At 35.4% G+C, this 21,797-nt stretch overlaps 1 pseudogene; it reads right to left on the bottom strand.

The window, feature by feature from the left end:
* Positions 1–672: 672 nt before the first annotated feature.
* On the bottom strand, positions 673–19,529 carry LOC123644129 (annotated as a pseudogene).
* Positions 19,530–21,797: the final 2,268 nt, after the last annotated feature.

A 21,797-nucleotide genomic window follows, 5' to 3' on the forward strand; every position in this document is an offset into this window, starting at 1 on the left:
ATTTATGATTTTAAAAAAGGAATTTGCAGAGCAGTGGAGTGAAAGGAATAAAAATATTTTACCCAAAAATATATTTCGTTGACATAGTTAACGAAATGAGATGCTATCAGATGGCCAGCAAACAGAAATGACCCTGTTAATCTGCCTTTTGTGGGGGAAATTTGCATCTATAGAGAATTTGTATTAATACAGCCAGGCTTTCCCTTGTAAAGATTAACTGAGTCTGACACCTACAAGATCTGAAAGAAACATTTACCATCTATATTCTCTCTGAGGGTTGCTACCTGTGAGATTTCATCTACATCAGAAGACCACATTTGCTAGCCAGGCCTCCTGGTCTCCCACTCAGTCACCAACATGAATGAATATCCTGTCTTGCCACCAAAACCTGATTTACCACCATAAACTGTTTTTGGCCATGTTCTGAGCTTGAATTTTTTCAGTAACCTGAAGATGGTATATAAGTTTCTGTACTCAAATGGAGGAGGAGGTTGAGTTTTCAATCTGAAGGTTCCTGTGTATACGCATTACATAAATTTATTTGCCTTTTCTCCTATTGATCAATCTGCCTAATGTCAGTGATTTTCAGTGAAACTTCAAAAAAACCTTTTTTTTTTTTTTTTTTTTTTTGAGGCAAAACTCTGTAAATTTATTTCGGCGGGGCAAGCACTATCAGGACCCTTCATTACCAGAGTCGTCCTTGTCATCCCCAATTCAGCTGTCTGCCTCCTCCCCATCGCCATCCTTGTAGTAGTCATTGTAGAAGAGGTCCGAACCCTCATCAGGCCCGGGCACCTTGGTCTTCACGCAGTACTTGGCCAGCGTGGTGGGCAGCTTTCCACCATGGCGCTCCGTGTCCACCTCGGTCCTCAGGACCTGCTTCCGGATGAGGTCTGCGTACTTCCGGTCCTTCCCTTTGCTCCTTTCCACTTCCTGTACATCACCTAGGCGTCCTCATTGACAGGCGAGAGGGCGTTGGGCTTGTTCAGGAGGGAGATCCCACTCTGGAGGTCACCGACCGGGGTATGGAGGATGGAGATGCACATGAACCCTGTCTCGTAGATATTAGGGTGCCACATCTTGGTCAGGAACCAAAAGACTGGCAGGGAGTAAGGGTAGTCGATGGGGAACTTGAGGCGTGCCTTGAAGTAGCCGCCCTCCTAGTAGGTGTCGGGGACCCGAAGATGACCACCTCCCAGTTGTACAGGTCGCCCTCGTCCGCCAGCGTCACCCGGAAGCCCTCACCTGCTCCTCCTGCAGCCCCTTGAGCTCGAGCAGCAGCACCTTCTGCGAGCTTTGGCCCCTACAGAGGAGTAGTCTTTTCAAAATAAATTGTGCTGGGAAATTGAATATTCATTAAGAAAGAAAAGTAAATGTCGGCAACTACCTTGAAATGTACTGTATGGACCCAGACCCTTGGACCCCTAAAGCTTCCCTGAAAAATCATTGACATGAGGAGATAAATAATGATTTTTATCATCTGCTCAACCAGATTGTACAGAGTAAGAGGCCAGAAGCCTGGCTGGTAAGAAATTCTTACCATTTTCTAGCAGATCAGGTTCTTTAGTTCTCTTCGCTGCCTCTTTTTTTTTTTCAGCTTGTTATGGGGATACAAAAGTTTAGGTTATGTATATTGCCCATGCCCTTCCATAGAGCAAAGTGGATTTGTCAACCCTGCCAACTATGCCAAACTGCAGTGAACAAGGACCTTTACCCTCTAAAGGTTCACTGAAAAATCATTGTCAAGAGACAGATCGATTGATAGGAGAAAAGGATATATAAATTTATTTAATATGTATACACAGGAGCCTTCAGAATGAAGAGTCAACCTCTCAGGAAGGTACAGAAGTTTATTAAAAATGGTGGCTTGGATTGTAGCAAAACAGGTTTTAGTGATGAGACAGGTTATGGGAGGGACAAAGAAAAAGGCTTGGTTAGCAAAGGTGATCTTGTTACATAGATGAAACCTCATAGATAACAACCCTCAGAGAGAATAGATGACAATTTTTTCTTTTCAGACCTTTAAATGTGTTAGTATCTCAGTTAATCTTTCCTAAATCAGACAAGGAAAGGCCTGGCTGTATCAATGCAAAGTCTCTACAGATGCAAATCTCCCCCAACAAAAGACAGTTTTGCAGTGTTACTTCTGTCTGCTGGACCTGTGGTAGCCATCTCAAAATATGTAAAAGAAATATATTTTGGAGTAGAATATTCTGAATTCCTTCATAGGGACCAAGGTCGCTTGGCCCCTAAAGTACATGCACACACACAAATTCCAGATGAATAATAGATCTAATTTTGAAGGGTGAGAAATATAAAGCTTTTTGAAGAACCCAGGTTTACATATAACAGAAATGTTTACATATGTCCACTAAAAGAAAAGCACATTTGTACCAGTCCAATAAATAATAGCTTAAACCAGGAAGAAATCTAGTTGTCCATTCATGGTAAAATGCATAAATATATTGTGGCATATGTATAAAATGAAATACTCTACTGCAATGAGAATGACCAAACCAAAACTATAATCAACAATATGAATGAATATCATAAATATAAAGTTCAGCAAAGAATGCATGTTGTGTGGTTCCACGTATGTAAAGTTCACAAGTAGACAAAACTTACCTGCAGTGTTAGAAGTTAGGATAGTGGCTACTTTTGGGGGTATAATGATTAGAAGGAGTTGCAAAGGGATTTTGGTGTGCTGATAATGCACTATTTCTTCATCTGGATTCTGGGTACATAGGTATGTTGACTTTCTTAAAGTCTATAAAGCTATAAAACTGTGACTTTTATACTTTTCTGTCTGTATTTTTCTCCAGTAAGATTATATTAAAAGTCTAGGAAGAAAATTGTAAGAGAAATATTACAATATCCCACAACTAAAGGATATGTGTTTCTGAGATAAATGGGACCACAAATGATCCAGGTCAATGAAGAAAAATAGAAGCACATTAAGGCATATCACCACAAAATTTAGAACAAAAGAGAACAAAAATCAAAATCTATCTAGAAAAAAAGATTACATAAAACAATCATAAAACATGTGGCATAGAACATCTCAAGAGCAGCACAGAAAATCTATGAAATAATAGACCAATGTCTTTAAAATATTAAGGGTTAATGATCCTGAGCTTACCCTTTTGTACCTAGCCAAATTATCAAATCAACATTAGGATAAATTCTGAGATAAAGTGAGATCAGGAAAACCCTCAAAATTTTTCCTTTTGATATGCCTTTACTTAGAAGTTACTAGAGCCTATGATCTATAAAATTAAGGAAATAAACTATATATTGCAAATTTTAAATTTTAAATTGCAAAGCAGGTCACAATAATGTCTTCCATCTCACATACTCTCTGCAATGTGAATTTACCACACCTTCACCAAGAGTCACAGTCTATTTCTATGCCCACTTCAATTTGGCAAGCTCTGTGACTGGTTTGACTAACAGAATATTGTACAAGGGAAGCATGCCAGCTCCATGAATAACCCTTAACGGGTAAGGCAGCTGCCACGTCAGAAACCAGCTGTCATGTAAGAAGCACTGACACTACTATGCCATGAGGAGACTGAAACATAGGGAAAGACAGGGAAGAATAGGAAACTTTGTGAAATGTAGAAAAGGCCAAGAATAATAATATATGTGAGTGAACAATCCATTTTGAAAGTAGAACCTTAAGCCCAAGCCATTCCAGATGTCCCTGGGTGCATCACAGACAAATCCCTTAGCCAAGCCCTTCACTAATTCCTGATCTTCAAAAAATAGAATATTTGTTTTAAGCTACTGTTTTAGGAATGGTTTCTTGTAGAGCAATAGATAATCAGATCACTAAGAAAATAAAATGGAAATCTGAAACCCAGTGCAAAAGAAAGGAGAGTGGAAAGGTCACTTTCCAGGAAGATGGTAAAGAGGGGACTTGGAAGAAAGCTGTTCAAAGGGCATCTAACTCTAGAGAGGAAGACTCCAAAAAGAAAATAAAACTAATAGAAAAATGACTATATTTGTATGCATTCAGATGAGACTTTCTGTGCTTTCTGAGAGAATTTCAGGAACATAGAAAAATAAACACAAAAACAAACAAATGTTGAATATAGAATAAATACAGTGTGAAAAAGGGAATGTAACAACAGGTAGCTTCATCCATTAGACATCAATTATGTCATTATTAAAAGGTAGATGATACTATATAATGCAAATTGGAAATTTTAGGAGACAACATAGAAATTTAGGAAGGAAATTTATGTGTTTATATGTTTGGTGGGGGATAGGTCTTAGAGTTTTTGTAGGAGAGCTAAATTCTCATATTCCTATAAGGAGTACCAAAATAAGATGGTTATATAGAATTCTGAGGGTAAATACCAGGAGAAATAGCTGACATAGTTCAAACTTTTTGCCTCATGATAGTGGAAGTTAGAGATGAAGAGGAATCAGGAAAGAAATTAATCTTTTTTTATTAAAGATTAAGTTCATTAAACAAGTACATGTATACCTTTGATAAATTTGCTTATTCTGAAATTAAGGAAAAGATGTGTCAAGCAAATAACCACCAAAAGAAAACAACATTCTGATAAGGAACAAAGAAGCATATTATGTCAGTACAAGAAAAAAAATAAGTGAACAACATATAAAAATTATGAATATAGGTATAAATAATATCTTACCCTCAAAATATATAAAGCAAAATCTGATAGAACATCTGGCAGAAACACAGAAATCAACAAATACAATAGGGGATTTTAATATGCTCCATCTCATGCTAAGGTTGATGAAATAGAAAAAAAAGCAAAGGTATGGAAGACATGAAAAGCACTTGAGCATAATAAGTTTAAGTTAACATCTGTAGAAAATCATTACATCAGACTATATATATATATATATATATACACATATATATATTTGGATCATACACAAAATATTGAAAAAAATGAATTTTATCCTAAACATTAAATTTGAAAGGATATCATGGAGGCTCACAAAACAAGACAAGGGAAGGCCTGACAATTTCAACTGGGAAAGATACAAAGAGCCACTTTTAGATTTAGAGAGTTTATTACTTACATAGATAATAAAAAAGAAGAATAAGCCACAGGTGCCAGCTTCTTTGGTCCCTGTTCAACACACTAAAAAGGATGATACTGAAACAAAAGGGGATGAATGACTCCAATGTGAGTATGGCATATCATTTTGCTAAGGAGCCAAATCTAGACTGCAGGTAATTAGTTTTATATTCTGTTGTTCTGTGCTGAAGGAGATGGGCAGAGAGCATCATAACCCATCAGACCCAGGAGATGATGAGCAACTGTCTCACAATAGCCTTTCAGGGCAGATAAAGAACTAAGTGGAAGGTGGCCTTATAGCTGCTCCTTCAAGGCCTCCTACACTCCCATATCCTGAGACAGCATAAGGTGTGCTGCCAGGACTCAGATAAACTGCATTTCAAGCTCTGCATTTCAAATGAATACATTCAAAGTCACCAGGTGGTATGGATGAACCATACTCTGACAGCTATGTTCTCTGTGAAATACAGCTAGAGTCAAAAGCAATACAAAATATCACATATTTGGAAACTTAAAAAATATATCCTTAGAATGAGAAATAAGTCATGAGGGAAATAATGACTTAGAGCTCAGTGCCAAATATCTGGATTGTATGTAAAGCAGTATTTTTAAACAGCAAAGATAAAGCCTCAAATATATCAGAAAACAAGAAAGAATAAAAATATAAATAAATGTTTAACTCTGAAAGATGAAAAAGGAGGAAGAAAAATCCAAAGAAATAAAAAAGAAAAAAATATTTCTATACATAACCATTTGTATCTACATTGTTAAACTGATGTCTCCAAAATGAACCCATTACTAGATAATCCACTTGTGCTAATCTGTAAACAATGAGAAATCTGGTTCCCACCATTTACTACCTATTCACTAAATTGTTCAATTTCAGTATCCTTATATAGCAGTATCAGAATTATTAACCTGTACCCCCATGGGAAACACTTTTACAACTAGAGTGTAGTACTAATGTGCAGTACCTTTTGCTTTTAGTCTTATAGACTCCAATCATGTCTGCATATCTATGTTTATAAATATGTATATATGTATAGGTTGGTACACAGACATATAATTCTTTGCTCTGTCAGCTGAGATGGCCTAGAAGAAATGACACCCCAGTAGCAACAGACACACCTAGAGCCCAAATCTTGTTTTTTATCATAATACCATTCTCCAATAAAAGAAACTAAAGCTCCTTGGGGAAATGGTTGAATATAGGACAAGGGTGGAACATACATAAGATGATCCTGGAGCATCTTATAGTATCAGAAAGTTTAAAAAGTGCTAAAAACAAAAATAAACAACAACAACAACAAACTTTCACATTGACGAGGGTATGTCAAATAGGCACAGGAGCCAACCGGAAAAAAAATTGTCCAATGGGTAAAGCTAAAATAATTTTGGACAACAAAATAAGTAAAATAGATTATGACCCAAAGTGTAAAATAAATATTCATGATTCAATATTGATATAAATAAATGATTGAATAAATAAATAAATAAATAAGGCAGACAAGACAGATGTCCTATAAAGAATAATTCCAAATAAATTGTGTAACTACTTCACACTAAAGGAAGTGGAACATAAATCCTTACTTCCTAAGTTGGTCTGCATATCATGACTTCCTTTCAAAGAGTCCATGGCAAATGGGAAAGAGTTACTTTACTGTAAAGAAACCTGACAAACAGTAGTTCAGCCAGGTGATCAAGCTCAATATCAATAGTCGTTGATCATGTTGAAAGTATGTATGTGCTCTTGATATAATGTGATAAAAGTGGCACTTAACTTCTATGATCTTCTTCTCTAAAGCTCATATTCCAGTTTAATCAAGAGAAAAAATAAAATTCTAGTAGAGAATATTCTGTGATATACCCTTCAAGATTATCATAAACAAGGAAATCCTGAGAAACTGTCATAGCCAAAAGGAAACTCAGACATGACAAATAAATATAATGTGGTATCCCAGAAAAGAAATAGGACATTAGGTATAAACTAAGGACCTCAATAAACTATAGACTTTAGTTAATATAAAAAAAGAAAGGCTATGACAAGAAAAGAAAATTAGACCCACAGAAAAGAAGACTAATGTGATTAATTTGTGCCCATCTAATAGTCCAGGACAGTCCCTCCATCTCAAAGTCCTTATACTTAATCACATCTACAAATTACGTTTTGTCATATAATGGAACAAATTCACAGGTTCCAGGGATTAGTATAGGAGCATCTTTGGGTGAGGGGAGTTATTCTTTCTACAACAAAGATAAAAAGAAAATTTCAATACATAAAAATACCTTATATTTATGAGTGGAACATTTTAATATTTCCCCTGAATTAATCTATATAAATGGAAGGCAATCTCAATAAAAGTTTTGTTGGATTTTGTAAGAACTCAATAAACTGATTCTAAGATACATATAGAAATATAAATGACTAAGAGTAGCTAAAAGAATTTTGAAAAAGAAGAGTGAAATGAAAGTAATTGTACTTCATAGTGAATGAATATAAAGCTTATATAAATAAATGCAATGTTGCTCTTGGGGAAAAGCTGAAAAATGACCAATGGAATAGAAAAGAAATTTCATGAGTAGACCCATATAGATGACAAAAAATGCCATACGAGAGATATGGCATCACAAACAACTGAAGCAAGGATATTAATAGATTTTCTTATGCATAATGATAGAAAATTTTCTTACTACGTGGAGAAAAGTAGTTTGGAATGCCTAATTTACACCATTGAAAAAACTCCAAATTTGTTAAGATTTAAATTTAGAAGGTAAACTCTAAAACTATTAAAATCATATTTGGAATAATCTTCTAATTATGTAGAAGATTAGGATGTCTCAAATAATACCTGAAAATAGAAAACAGAATGGGAAGAGTTATGGATTTGACTACATTAAAAATAATCATGTTTTTTAAATACAAACACACAGAGATTTAGAGATGTTTGAAATACTCCAAATCAGCAGAGTATTAATATTTGGCATATGTAAACAAATTGTCAGATCAACTAGAAAATTACGGGGTTCTCAGAAAAAATTAAGCAAGAGAGAGAAATAGTAATTTGCAGAAGTGAAGCCTGGGTGGTTAACAGATATTTGAAGAGATGCTTAGGCTCATTATTAATCCAAGAAAACAAGAATACTACTTTCTTTTTGGAAAAAAATCAGAATATAAGCACCATGAGGATAGCAATCAGATCTTGGCACATACTATGTATCTATTAGTAATATATGTTAGTTAATTTGTGAGAGAGAGAGAGAAAGAGACAAATTAACTAACATATATTACTAATAGATACATAGTATGTGCCAAGATCTGATTGCTATCCTCATGGTGCTTATATTCTGTTAGGAATACCTAGACCTATAAGATCATGGAATAAACATATTAGAGTGGAGGGTGGGATAGGGATTAAAGGAAAAAGTTAATCAAATTAAATAAAACATAGGTTTGCATGGACATAAATGATAGTGTACCATAAACTATCCCTCTAACAAATAGGATGAATCCTACCATTGTGAGTCTGGGTTTGCAATTTATAATGCATCATGAGACTTAAACACAATTTTAGATATCAGGAAATAAGGGCAACCCAGAAACATTTTTTTCAGTCACTACACTGAGGCAACATCCATTAAAAGCAGAAAAATAAAACAAAATCTGGTTGCTGCCAAGTAACAGAAATTTAGAAGGTGTCTGCCAGCTCTGATTTTTCTTAACAGCACAGGAATCCCAGGAGAAGCTACTCAAGACAACATCTCTGACACATTTATAGCCAAAAGATTCCCCTCAATGAAATCAAATGCCTTCTAAATTTATATAGAAAAATTCCAAGTTTTGTCAGCAGAGATATGTTTTTGCCCCCCAAATCAAACATTTCCTATGCTTGATATGCAGAAAAATATAAATATTGTCAATAGCTCAAAGTGTCCTACTCCTCCCAGGATGCACACACAAAGAACACTGGAGATAAGACCCCTCCCACTCAGCAGAATCTGAAGTAGTCAGATTTGCAGACCAAGGAATTCAGTTTTGTTCAAGACAGTGACTAAATAAATGGATGCACCTGAAAATTTGCTGGTCCTATCAGATGCCTTAAAATTCTTGTATTCTAGTATGTAATTTATGTTCTAATCTCCTTACTGATGTGAATTTCTTTTCTAGAGGCCCCTGTCTTTATTCTCATTTTGTAAACAGTAATTTTATTACAGTTTTTTGTATTGGAATGATGAACTGTTAATTAAGAGTTTAACAATAATACCTTTTAGTATATCCAGTCAAGAAAACACAGAAGAAGAATAGATGTAACCTGGAGATTACAGATTCTGGGAAATGTTACTCCTTCATTTGTCAAGTCTTTGGGTTGTGTCTTTGACTTGAATACCTTTGAAGCTGTTTAAGTAGTCAGAGTTGTAAGCTGTTTAGGTAGAAACATACTTGGAATATTGTAAATGTAGGTAAGTGAGTATGTATGCCAGGGCAAAGAAAAAAAAAGGATATAATATATTAGAAATTCCAAACATATCTCCCACCAATCACCCATGGGTAGAAATTGGGTGTTAGTATTCAGAGTGGCCTCCCTAAAACTGAGTGTGAGAAATTTTCTTTGCAAAGGTGATGTGCACATAAGATAACATGATTGGCAGGTAATCTGATTGGCCTAGGTTAGTTCCAATACCAATTCTAATCCAATAAACTGAATCAATAAGGTTTTCTTTGTGTTTTTTGTTTTTTTTTTAAGAAATGTAACATGTTGTGATTTAATCAATTGGTTATAAGATCTGAACTGTTTATTTTCTGAACCCTTTATTTTAGCTAACTTTGGTGGTTTTTAATTTCTTATAATCAAATAAACACTTATTTAAGAAAATCAGGACTGGAAAATGTGTCACTGAGTACTATTGTCAGAATCTCCTTACTTGCTTCCTGTCAAGTTCAAGGTGCTATAAAGACTTTTGTTGGCCGGGCGCGGTGGCTCACGCCTGTAATCCTAGCCCTGGGAGGCGGAGGTGGGTGGATCGCTCAAGGTCAGGAGTTCGAGACCAGCCTGAGTGAGACCCCGTCTCTACTAAAAATAGAAATAAAAATTATCTGGACAACTAAAAAAATATATATGAAAAAAAAAAAAATTAGCCGGGCATGGTGGCACATGCCTGTAGTCCCAGCTACTCGGGAGGCTGAGGCAGTAGGATCACTTAAGCCCAGGAGTTTGAGGTTGCTGTGAGCTAGGCTGATGCCACGGCACTCACTCTAGCCTGGGCAACAGAGTGAGACTCTGTCTCAAAAAAAAGACTTTTGTTGTTGTTGTTAGCTAACTACCCCTCTTATTCCTCAAACCATTGGCAATGCTATTTATTATACTGTGTTATACCTTACATTTTTACAAATACTGAAAGTACAAAGATTATACATTCTGGCAAATGTTTAAAAGAAACCCAGCTTAAATAATTTTATTCTTTTTAGTAAAGGCAGTTAATAAAATGAATAATTAATGACCACTAAATACATATTCCCTTGAGAAAATGTTCACTTACATCAATTCACATATTAGAAAACTATCTTTTTCAAACCACATGAGATATTTTTGAACAAATAAAATATGAAGATGAGTGTTCCTTTGAAATACTTCAGTGAAACATTTCAAAATAGTTACAGAATTTATCAGATAAAAATAGGTTGTTGATTAAAACAGTGGTGAATAAACATTAGAATTTGAGTTGTGGAGTGAGGAACTGGGAGGGAAACATATACAGTCACAAGTTGCATAAAGACATTTTGTTCAGTGATGGACCCCATGTGTGATGGTGGCCCCACAAGATTATCATGGAGCTGGAAAATTCCTATCATTTAGTGAGGTTGCCCTCGCAATGTTGTAACACAATACATTACTTACTGGTTTGTGTTGATGCTGGTGTAAATAAATCTACTGTGTTGCCTGCCAGTTGTGTAAAAGTATAGCACATGCAATTATGTACAGTACATATGACATGATAATGATAATAAACAATTTTGTTACCCACTTATGTATATACTACACATATTTTTATGGTTATTTTAGCATGTAGTTCTTGAATTTATAAACAAAAAAAAAAGTTAGCTGTAAAACAGCCTCAGGCAGGCTTTTCAGGAGGTATTCCAGAAAAAGGCATTGTTATCACAGGAGGTAACAGCTTCATGTGTGTTATTGGCCCTGTAGACCTTCGAGTGGAACAAGATGGAGAGGTGGAAGACAGCGCTATTAATGTTCTTGACCCTGTGTAGGCCTAAGCTAATGTATGTGTTTGTGTCTCACTTAAAATAAAAAAGTTTAAAAAGTAAAAAAAAAAAAATAAGACATTTAAAAAATAGAAAAAATGTATGAAATGAAGATATAAAGAAAGAAAATATTTTTGTACAGATGTACAATGTTGTTTGTGTTTTAAGCTAAGAGTTACTATGGAAGTTTAAAAAGTTAAAAAGCTTATAAAGTTAAAAAGTTACAGTAGACTAAGTTTATTATTAAAGAAAGAAAAAAATTAATAAATTTAGTGTAGCCTAAATGTACAGTGTATAAAACTTCTACAGTAGTGTAGAGTAATGCTTTAGGCCTTCATATTTAGTCACCACTCACTCACTGGCTCACTCAGAGTAGCTTCCAGTCCTGCAAACTCCATTCATAAGTGCCCTTTATAGGTGTACCATTTTTTTTTTACCTTTTATTTTTACTGTACCTTTTCCATGTTTAGATATGTTTAGATACACAAATACTTGCCATTGTGTTACTATTGTCTATTGTATTCAGTATGGTAGTGTGCTGTACAGATTTGTAGCCTAGGAAAAATAGGCTACATACCATATAGCCTATGTGTGTAGTAAGCTCTACCATTTCGGTTTGTGAAATACACTCTGTGATGTTCTCACAATGATGAAATCACCTAAGTATGAGTTTCCCAGGCTGTAGTCATGTTGCTATACAATGCATAATTGCAGTTGCTTCAAATATTTCTTCTACTCCTTTCTCTTTTTCTTCTCTTTCTGGTATTTCAATACGTGCATTTCTAACACTTTCTTTTTAGTTGTCCCCCAGTTCTTGTATATCCTGTTCCAATTTTTTTCATTATTTTTTTCTTTTTGTTTTTTAGTTTTGGAAGTTCTATTATCATATCTTCGAGCTCAGAGATTCTCTTTTCAGCCTTGTCCAGTCTACTGATGATCCCGTCAAAAGCATTCTTCATTTCTGTTACAGTGTTTTTGATCTCTAGTATTTATTTTTGATTCTTTCTTAGAATTTTGATCTCTCTGCTTATGTTACTCATCCGTTCTTGCAGGCTGTCTACTTATTCCATCATAGCCTTTAGCATATTAGTCATAATTGCTTTAAATTCACAGTATGATAATTCCAACATCCCTGCCCTATATGGGCCTGGTTCTGTTGCTTGCTCTACTTCTTCAAACTGTGTTTTTTTGTCTTTAAGTATGCCTTGTGATTTTTTGTCAAAAGGCAGATATGCTGTGTTCGGTAAAAGGAACCGTGGTACAAAGACCTTTAGTGATGTAGTGGTCAGTTGTGGGAGGAGGGGAAGCATTCCATAGTCCTGTGGTTCAGTCTCAGTCTTTTAGTGAGCCTGTGCCCCTTGGCTATGAATTTCACAAGCGCTCTACCCCCAGTAGGTAGTACAGAATGGCTGCTGGGGGCTGGATCTGGGTATTTGTCCTTCCCTATGTTGCTTAGGTTCTGGCAAAGCCCCAGTAGGCCAGGCTCTGGTAAAATAGTCTCACCTGAGGGCAGGCCTTATCAAGAAGAACAGAATGCTCTGAAGTATTTCAAAGTGGTTGATTTCCCCCTCCTCCTCCTAGAAGCCCAAGGGGATTTTTCTCTAATCTTCACAGTGAGACCCTGGTAGAGATCCCGGAGTTAAAACTCAGAAAAGTACACTCTCCCCTTCCTCCCCTGATGGGGTCCTTCTGGAGCTTTTATCTCTCAGGCTTTCCACATTAGGTCTCCGGGCAACTTATCAATTACAGTTTAGGTTTTTCTAGCCCAGTACTTGTTCCAACAGAGGTTTCTGTTTGTGGCCGTTATGTTGTGATTCTCTGTATGTGCCTGTCTTTCTCTCCAAGGAGGCAGTGGTTTGCTCCATGATCAGATTTTTTCTGATGGATTTAAAAAGTGTTGTTGATTTTTTCTTTTTTCTTTTTTTTTCGTTTGTTCAGCTTTTTACTTATTAGGATGGAGTGGTGACTTGTAGGCTTTTGACATGCCAGAATGGAACCTGGAAGTCCTAAATCTATAAGCTTGTTTTTTAGACTTAATTTTGTAATAGGATTTTACTAGTCTTATAAAATTAGTTGGAAATTCTAGCATCTTTTTTCACCTTCTTTTTGCTGGAACAAGTCTATAAGGAGTAATAACTAGTAATTATTCATTCTTTAAATGTTTAGTAAAGAGTACTTGTAAACTAGTCTGAACCTGGGGGTTATATGCTTAATGTAAATATTGCTGCAGGTTATATTTCCACATTAATTAAATTATTTGAGTTTTTTAGTTTTCTGTATTAAGCCATAATAAATCTTTTTCAGTACCTCTCTGTGCCTCTCTCTGTCTCTGTTTCTGTCTCTCTTTCTCTCTCTCACACACACACACAAATGCAGCATAACCTCTGGGGTTTTGTGCATGCTGTTTCTCCTTTTGGAATACTCTTCTCTCCATCTGTTTGCCAGTGAACTTACTATCCTTTAGTTTTCTTTGGTAACTTTTGTCTGCAGTCAACGACTTCCACCAGGTGGCGGTAGTCATATGTTATAGAGAACCATGCCTTCCAGAAAGCCTTCCTTGACCTAAGTCAGATCAGATTTGTATGTTACATGAGTACATAAAATCCTCTATCTCTTCTCTCATGGCTCTTGTCACACCATATTTTCATTTCCTGTAGACTCATCAGTATGTTTCACTAGTGTTCATAATCTCCTTGAAGGCGAGAATTTTATCACTTCTTGATTCCTCACAGATCGACATACATTAAGTACTTAAAATATTTGTTAAATAAAATATTCTACGGCACAAGGTTATGATGTTAAACAACAAGTGGTTAGTTTTTCCACATCTTTGCTTGATACTGACATTTGTTAAATTTTATTGTTCGATATACACTTTAAAGCAGATAACCACTACCATCTGGTGGCAATTACATGAATTACAATCAACAGCTTCAGACAAAGTGAATGTGTTCTTTTAAACCAGTAGTTCTCAGTTTAGGGAATGGGAAACCAAACTAGCGGGGAGGTGGATAGCAAGTAATATACTTGTCAAATACTTAAAAAGTCAAATTAACACACTATTTTAAAAACATGAGTGAATTCAGTGGTAAATGAATAATCACATATTTTACTTGCAATCTAATAATTCAAATATTCTTTGAAGATATTTTAATAGGTGACAAATACATTTATTATTGCTATATTTTCCTACTGAATTGATTTTTATCATTATTAAATGCCCCGTTTTATCTCTAGTAATTCTCCTTGCCTTAAGTTATACTTTGATTATAATTAATATAGTTACACTACTTCCTTTTGATTATTATTTACATGGTATATCCTTTTCTATCCTTTCAATCTCAGGATAAAGATCTGTATCCTTATATTTAAAATTGTGACTATCATGCTACTTGCTCCCCTGGCTCTGTACTATGTGTCAGGCGGTCCTCTTGAACTGGTCACACTTATCTTCTCTGAGGGCATTCAAGACTATTACTTTGTAATGTCAATGGGCCCACAAAGGTGTCTTTTGCCTTCATCGATGGGTGATATCATGTCTTCTGGTTTAATCTTAAGCTCTGACAGTCAAGGGTGGGTATTCATTGTGCAAACAGAATATCCTTTTTGTTCTGCATATGGACTCTTTCCGATTTTCCCTGCTTGTGGCCATGTGGGAAGGCAACAGTGTGGCCAGCACTGAGAGACGACATATTCTAGGAGTGCAGTGCTTGTAGCCTACTGTGTTATAGAGAAGATGTACTGGAAGATGTATAGTTTATGCAATAGAGTCCCAAAAGGAAATTTAACATGACCAGAAAATAAATTATTAATCATATTTTCCTGAATATCTTAGAAAATTGTCAATGATGTTCAGTTACATTTTTAGAAAGCCATTGAAAACTAGTATACATGTGCAGCATAATGAGTGATGCAGTTTTATAAGTAACAATGTAACCAGCATTAAGTCAATAATATTAAGATTGCAGAGGCAAGATATTGTTTCAGTACAAACAGGTTCCCCAAAGCCACAACATTGTGATTAACAATAAGATTGCCCACTTTCTTTTCTGAAAGTAGGAAATATGTATTTAGCCTAGAACAGTCATTTGATAATATATAGTACACTCCCAAAAATTATTCATGAACCTAAACAGAGGGAGATGGTGCTTGAACATTACAAAGAATCCTTGTGTGTACTGGCTGGACCATAAATAAATAGATAAGTGCCTCATTTCTGTACACTATTAAAAATAACCTTTGTAATAAATCACTGTACCTTTCATAAAACCATAAATATTATAATACATTTTTAAATCATATAGCAGACATAAAAAGGGCCCTGCATAAAATATTTGCCTGCTGCCCTGCTCAACTTAGAAGAGGCCCTGTTTGTAAGCATCTCTAATTAGACAGTAGGGGACTTGTTCAGGACACGGATCATACAGGGAAAATATCTCTAACTGATCAAGATATAATTAAATAGAACAAATTGTAAATTTCTCTGAGAGTGATGGCAGTGATGAATACACACCCTGATGATGCCCATAAATTAATGGAAAGTACAACTTAGAATTTCAGCAAAAGGATACCTTGAGCACAGACCTCTGATTTGTACACCCTCTGAGGTTTTTTCTAGAGTAATGCAATATGACATTCTAGAAAAGGAGAAACTATGGGGATGAAAAATGATTCAGAAATTATAGTGCCAATCTACTCTATTGGAAGAAGATATTCAGGTGATTACTATAATTAAATGACAATTGAAACAGAACAAAGATTTCAAAGTAGGTGGTAACCAATAGGAGAGAAAAATAATAAGAAACAGAATAACTATGAAAAGCAGCAATATATACCATAAAAGCCTAGCAATTCTGTGGTTTGGGTGTGGGGACCAAATGTTCATCCCAACAACCTAACAGTTCATAAAGGGATTACTGGGTTCCAACTGGAACATGGTTGGTAGTGACAGACATGCCCGGGGACACTGAGAAAGCAATGCAACCTAAACGTCTTTCCCTTTGTATTTTAGTGAAGTCACTCCATAACCGTATACAGTAAAAGGGTGGAAGTAGTGAGATGAGGATTAAGAAAGACAAGACTGATTTGAATTTATATATGTGTGTATATATAAAATTATAGTCATTAGATATAATGCCTTCTTTTAACAAAGCATTTACCATCCTTACAATGAAAAAAGGATCAATTAACTAGCAACCACGTCTAAGTCTTGAGAATAACTTCTCTTTATGAGCCTATTTTCGTCCGTCTCTCCCTGTTTCGCCAGGGCAGCACTGAAGGCTTAGGGGTGAGGAACCTGCGTCCTCAAGGCCACATGTGGCCCTCCAGATCCCCAAGTGTGGCCCCTTGACAGAATCCAAATTTCACAGAACAAATCCTTCTAATAAAGGGATTGGTCAAAAGCCTGCACTCAAGGATCCAGAAGGCCACATGTGGCCCTGAGGCTGTAGGAACACAAGCACATATTTTGGCACTTAGTAATCCAAACTTTAATTTTAAAATTTATTGTTAGAGAATACTGTGTTTCCCAATAGTAGCAGACAGATGATATGTTAGCTCTTCAAATAGCATAACTATTGAAATATGATTACCAACTTTGTGCTTTAAAATGGCATGATCTTTTCTACAGCCCAAAACTACATAGTTAAAAATATTTTCTTTCCCTAAGGCATTATTGTAAGTTACATTGTATGATTGATATATATAAAATATGTACATGTAATATACTGTCATATTGTAAAATGCTTGCAAATGGGTAAAATATGACTAACTCCCCCTTCCCTTTATTTTACTATTTGATCATTATCTAGTGGTCTCAGGGCCTCATTGGGTTAAAATTATACAAGAATTTGAACTTTATTTTTCTGCTCTCAGAGTCACATGATTAATAAGCATGAATCTTATTTATCATTTCAGATATTTTCCCTAATAAATTGTTCTCCTCTTGACATTTCATCGAAAGCTACTATTTCTATCTCTTCTATCATCCTATTATTTTCCTATATGCCATCTTCTTCATTTAAAAAAGAGGTAAGATTTATTTGGAATTATTAAAAAAGTCAATCATGATTATGGAAAACCGGTGAGGTCATAAATGAAAATTTCTCCAAGAAACATATGTTTGACCTAGTTCGAAAGTTTGCTCTATAAAGAAATGTGCACACATTCTTGTGCTCTGTTAACTTTGCATTGCTATAAAAAGTTAAACTAACGAAATCCCAGCAGAATATGTACATTGTGGCAGTTGCTAACGTAGCCCCTTTAAAAACCTCTAAATAGAAGGAAAAAAAGGTTAAAAATATATTTTTTGAGGGCAGATAAGTTAGGGCCCTCCCAAGGCTTTCTAAAAGTATTTTTGTGGCAGCAATAGATGACTGTAAGGAACATATCTTGGATCTAAACCAAGACTGATTCGTAGGTAAATAATTAATTGACCAGTATAAATGAAATTAAAACAACACAGAATAAGCTCTTCTGAAGTTCTTGTTAGGTGTCCATAAAGAAGAGTAGCCTCAAGGAGAACTAAAAATGAGGAAATTAAACTATATTGTCATATTCATCCCTTAGGGTGAATTCACTGTTGAGACAGAAAGAGGCTGGGAATAATTTGCTCACTATACAATTTTTCTTTTCTTTTGTTTTTTTTGAGACAGAGTCTCACTCTGTTGCCTGGGCTAGAGTGCCATGGCGTCAGCCTAGCTCACAGCAACCTCAGACTCCTGGGCTTAAGCGATCCTCCTGCCTCAGCCTCCCCAGTAGCTGGGACTACAGGCATGTGCCACCATGCCCAGCTAATTTTTTTTCTATATATATTTTTAGTTGGCCAGATAATTTCTATTTTTCAGTAGAGATGGGATCTCACTATTGCTCAGGCTGGTCTCGAACTCCTGACCTCGAGCGATCCACCCGTCTCGGCCTCCCAGAGTGCTAAGATTACAGGCATGAGCCACCGCGCCCGGCCTACAATTTTTCTTACTCAAACTTTATCTTTCCTCTGGTGTGACCTTTGAAGCTATAGATTTGTTATAGAATAGCCTGAAATGCACAGAGGACAAATTTCAGAACAAGATTAAATTGCTCTTTATTTGAGAAGTATAAAGTATCTCAATATATATTAATTTAAAGAGGCAGCCACTGGATGTCATTGTAATGCCACGGAAATAAGTTTCATAAATAAAACATTTATTCTATAAATTTGATAGCATTAAGAACAGTTCAGTCTTTATTATCTGAAACATTATCAAACATATGCTTTCAAGATTTGTTTTGTTTAGTGGTGACAGTGATGACATATTCACTAAAGAATTTAAATACCTTATTATTATTATTATTTGAGACAAGGTCTTGCTCTGTTGCCTGGGCTAGAGTTCAGTGGTGTCATCATAGCTCACGGCAACCACAAACTCCTGGGCTTAGGCAATCCTCCTGTCTCAGCCTCCTGAGTAGCTGAGACTGTAGGCATGTGCCACCACACCCAGATAATTTTTCTATAATATTTTTTGTAGAGTTGCGTTCTCGCCATGTTGCTCAAGCTGGTCTCGAACTCCTGGCCTCAAGCGATCCTCCCACTCAGCCTCTTGGTCTCCCAAAGTGCTGGGATTATAGGCTTAGGGGTGGGGCATGAGCCACTATGCCTGGTCTAAATATCTTATTTAATTTGCACTGTTTCTATTTTATTAATCAACTAAGTAGAGTGAAAAATATTTTATGACCTTTCCATTACTATAATTAGGTTATTTAAGTAAAGTTAGTTTGTTTCACTAACTAGTAAGTAAGCATTTTATTAACTAAGACAGTAGTTCTCAGTAAAACCAGAGAAATAATGAGGATCTGGAGTCCAGCCCATGGGATACTTTCACTTTTCTTGGGGCTACTGGAGATAAACGATTGATGAGGACTGCAGGCATGCTGGACACTCATCGAGGCATTGAGATACTGTATCTGCTAATGAAGTTTATTCCTTATACTCCTGTAGAGCCCCTCGTTTAGAGTAGCAGTTGCTCAGAAAAGCTTCCTGTGAGTTTCCACAGTTTGGGCACAAATTTAACAAATCAAATGGAATTCGTCTCTTTTCTATCCAGTTCAAAATTTTGTCTCTGACAAAAGCACCAATGAAAGGAAGGTTTGGGTGAGGTCATCTTTGTTCTATTTGAGGTCAGACCAGAAAGCTTAGGTATTTAGGAAGGTGACTTACCTCTGTCTCTGGCATCCATATCTCCTTTTTGGAACCCATAATAAATCTATTATTTATTTATCCAAACAAATTTACAAAAATAAATTCAATGAAACCAATGTTCTGCCAAGATTCTCTGTAAACGAATGGGCTCCATGGTCAAAATTTAAAAATCAAGCATATTACTTGAAGCTTTTGGGACTTTACAATGAGCTTCATAATATCAAAGTCTCTGAGAAGTCCTGCTGTAAAGTACACTATCTGTATATGTTCAATATCCATTTGTTGCATTTTATTTTCTATTGTAATTCATCAGTTCTAACATATCATCTATTATGACATATCTTTATTACTAGATTTTCTAGAAAAAACACTATATTAAATATATACCCACAATTATTAACCACCATAATATTTAATTATTTCTAGACTTAAATAGCACTTTCTTCTTCAGTAGAAATATCAAAGTTATAGTCTAGACCTTCACATTCTGACATAAAGATGCTTTTGAATCACTCAGGGTGGGGGAGTTGTAAGGTTTTTTTTCCTGCAACATGATGTCCTTTTATCATGTTCAATTTTGATGTACCTTTTCAAAGACTGATTTTTGAGGGGGTCATTTTGGGTATTTTCTTTCTACCAAGCTGAATTCTGCAAGCTTTGGTGAATGCTTGTTATTTTAATCTTAGCATAAAGCACCAGAAAAAAATACAAATCACTATAGACTTCATACTTTTTCCTTAGATAACTGGTTCTCAAATTTTAGCATGGATCAGATACACCTGGAGGCCTTGTCAAAATACAGAGTGATGGGCTTCATCGTCAGAGTTTCTGATTCAGAAAGTCTGGGATGTATCTCACGACTGTGTATTTCTGTCAAGTTCTCAGGTGATGCTAATGCTGTGTTTTAGGGACCATGCTTTGAGAACCACTGCCTTACATCTTCTCTAAATGATTTGTTCAACCACTGCCTTAGATAGTCTCCAAATGATTTGTTCAAGCATCTGAAAGTGGTTAGCTGTACAATCAGGAATAATAACCATGTCATAGCACTTTCTGCTTAGTTTATTTTCGGCTGATCAAATAAATTAATGGTCCATAGAACCCATTAACAATGTATGGATTTGTTGTAACTAGAAATCTTTTGCATGAATATTTGAGAAAAATTTTACTGTCCAAAAGTCTTATATTCACTTTTGCTGCAAGCATAATTACATATTTGGAAAAGATATTACATACATTCTTAAGGGACTTGTGTTTTAAAATGATACAAGATGACAAGGCAGCAGGAGTATTAATAAATGGGATCCAGTGAAGCACCTCATTTCAGGACTGGTACTTTGAAATTAAATATCTTTAATAGCTTTAGAATTGGTGGTTTAATTTTGGGGTATATTTGAGACAATATTTCCCTATTTCTTATTTGGTTAAATTTGAAGTTTATTTTTTTCTTCATTGAATGTCTTCATTGAATCACTGAAAGTCATGCAACATCTCCTGAAAGTCAAACTTTGAAAGATGAAAATTTGCTACCTGATTGATATTCCTTTGTGATGCACAGCATAGATCATGATTTCTTTTAGCTTTGAGAATTCCATTATCTACTTTATAGAAATTTGGCAATGTCTACTGTCTTTAATTGCATTGCCTAGTACGTGACAAGCAAATATTTTGGATATGTCTCAATGAGAAAATGAAACACATTTTTATCCATAAGTATCTTGAATCTTGAAGTTCTGAAAATCTCTTGGTTGTTTCTTCAGAGGGAAAATGTAGAAATATAGTCTTTTTGTCCGGGGATGAGTGTTTAAATCCATAACTGCACTTCAATGTTATTTTTGTTTTATAACTTAATTATAATGAAAACTTTAAAAGGACATTTTAAGTGACTTTTAGGCATATGAATATTAATGTAAACTTCATGTGATTTTACCAGTGCTAATAGCTCAGATTAGGTGGCAATCTCTTCTGATTCCTTTTATGCACATCTGACACTACAGGCACAGGAATGGCAAAACACTCTCATCTGTCAAGAGACTGGCTGAGAAGATGTGAGAACATGTACATACATGTATCAGAAATACGGAAAATGTGGTGTTTAAAAAACAGAAATAGTGATCAAATTGATGTAAGTCATTCTTAAAATTTCAGTAATTGTTAAGTAGGTGTTTGTATACTCTGTTGCTTTTTTGCTTTGTCTTCAGAGAACAGAGATTACAGTACAGTTTTGACTGTTGCCAGAACTGTTTAGTGGAGAGCTTCTGTGTAAGTGTAAAGTATTTTCATATCTTTACCTAATCTGAGTTTA

This window comes from Lemur catta, chromosome 8, assembly GCF_020740605.2.
Source record: "Lemur catta isolate mLemCat1 chromosome 8, mLemCat1.pri, whole genome shotgun sequence".
NCBI lineage: Eukaryota > Metazoa > Chordata > Mammalia > Primates > Lemuridae > Lemur > Lemur catta.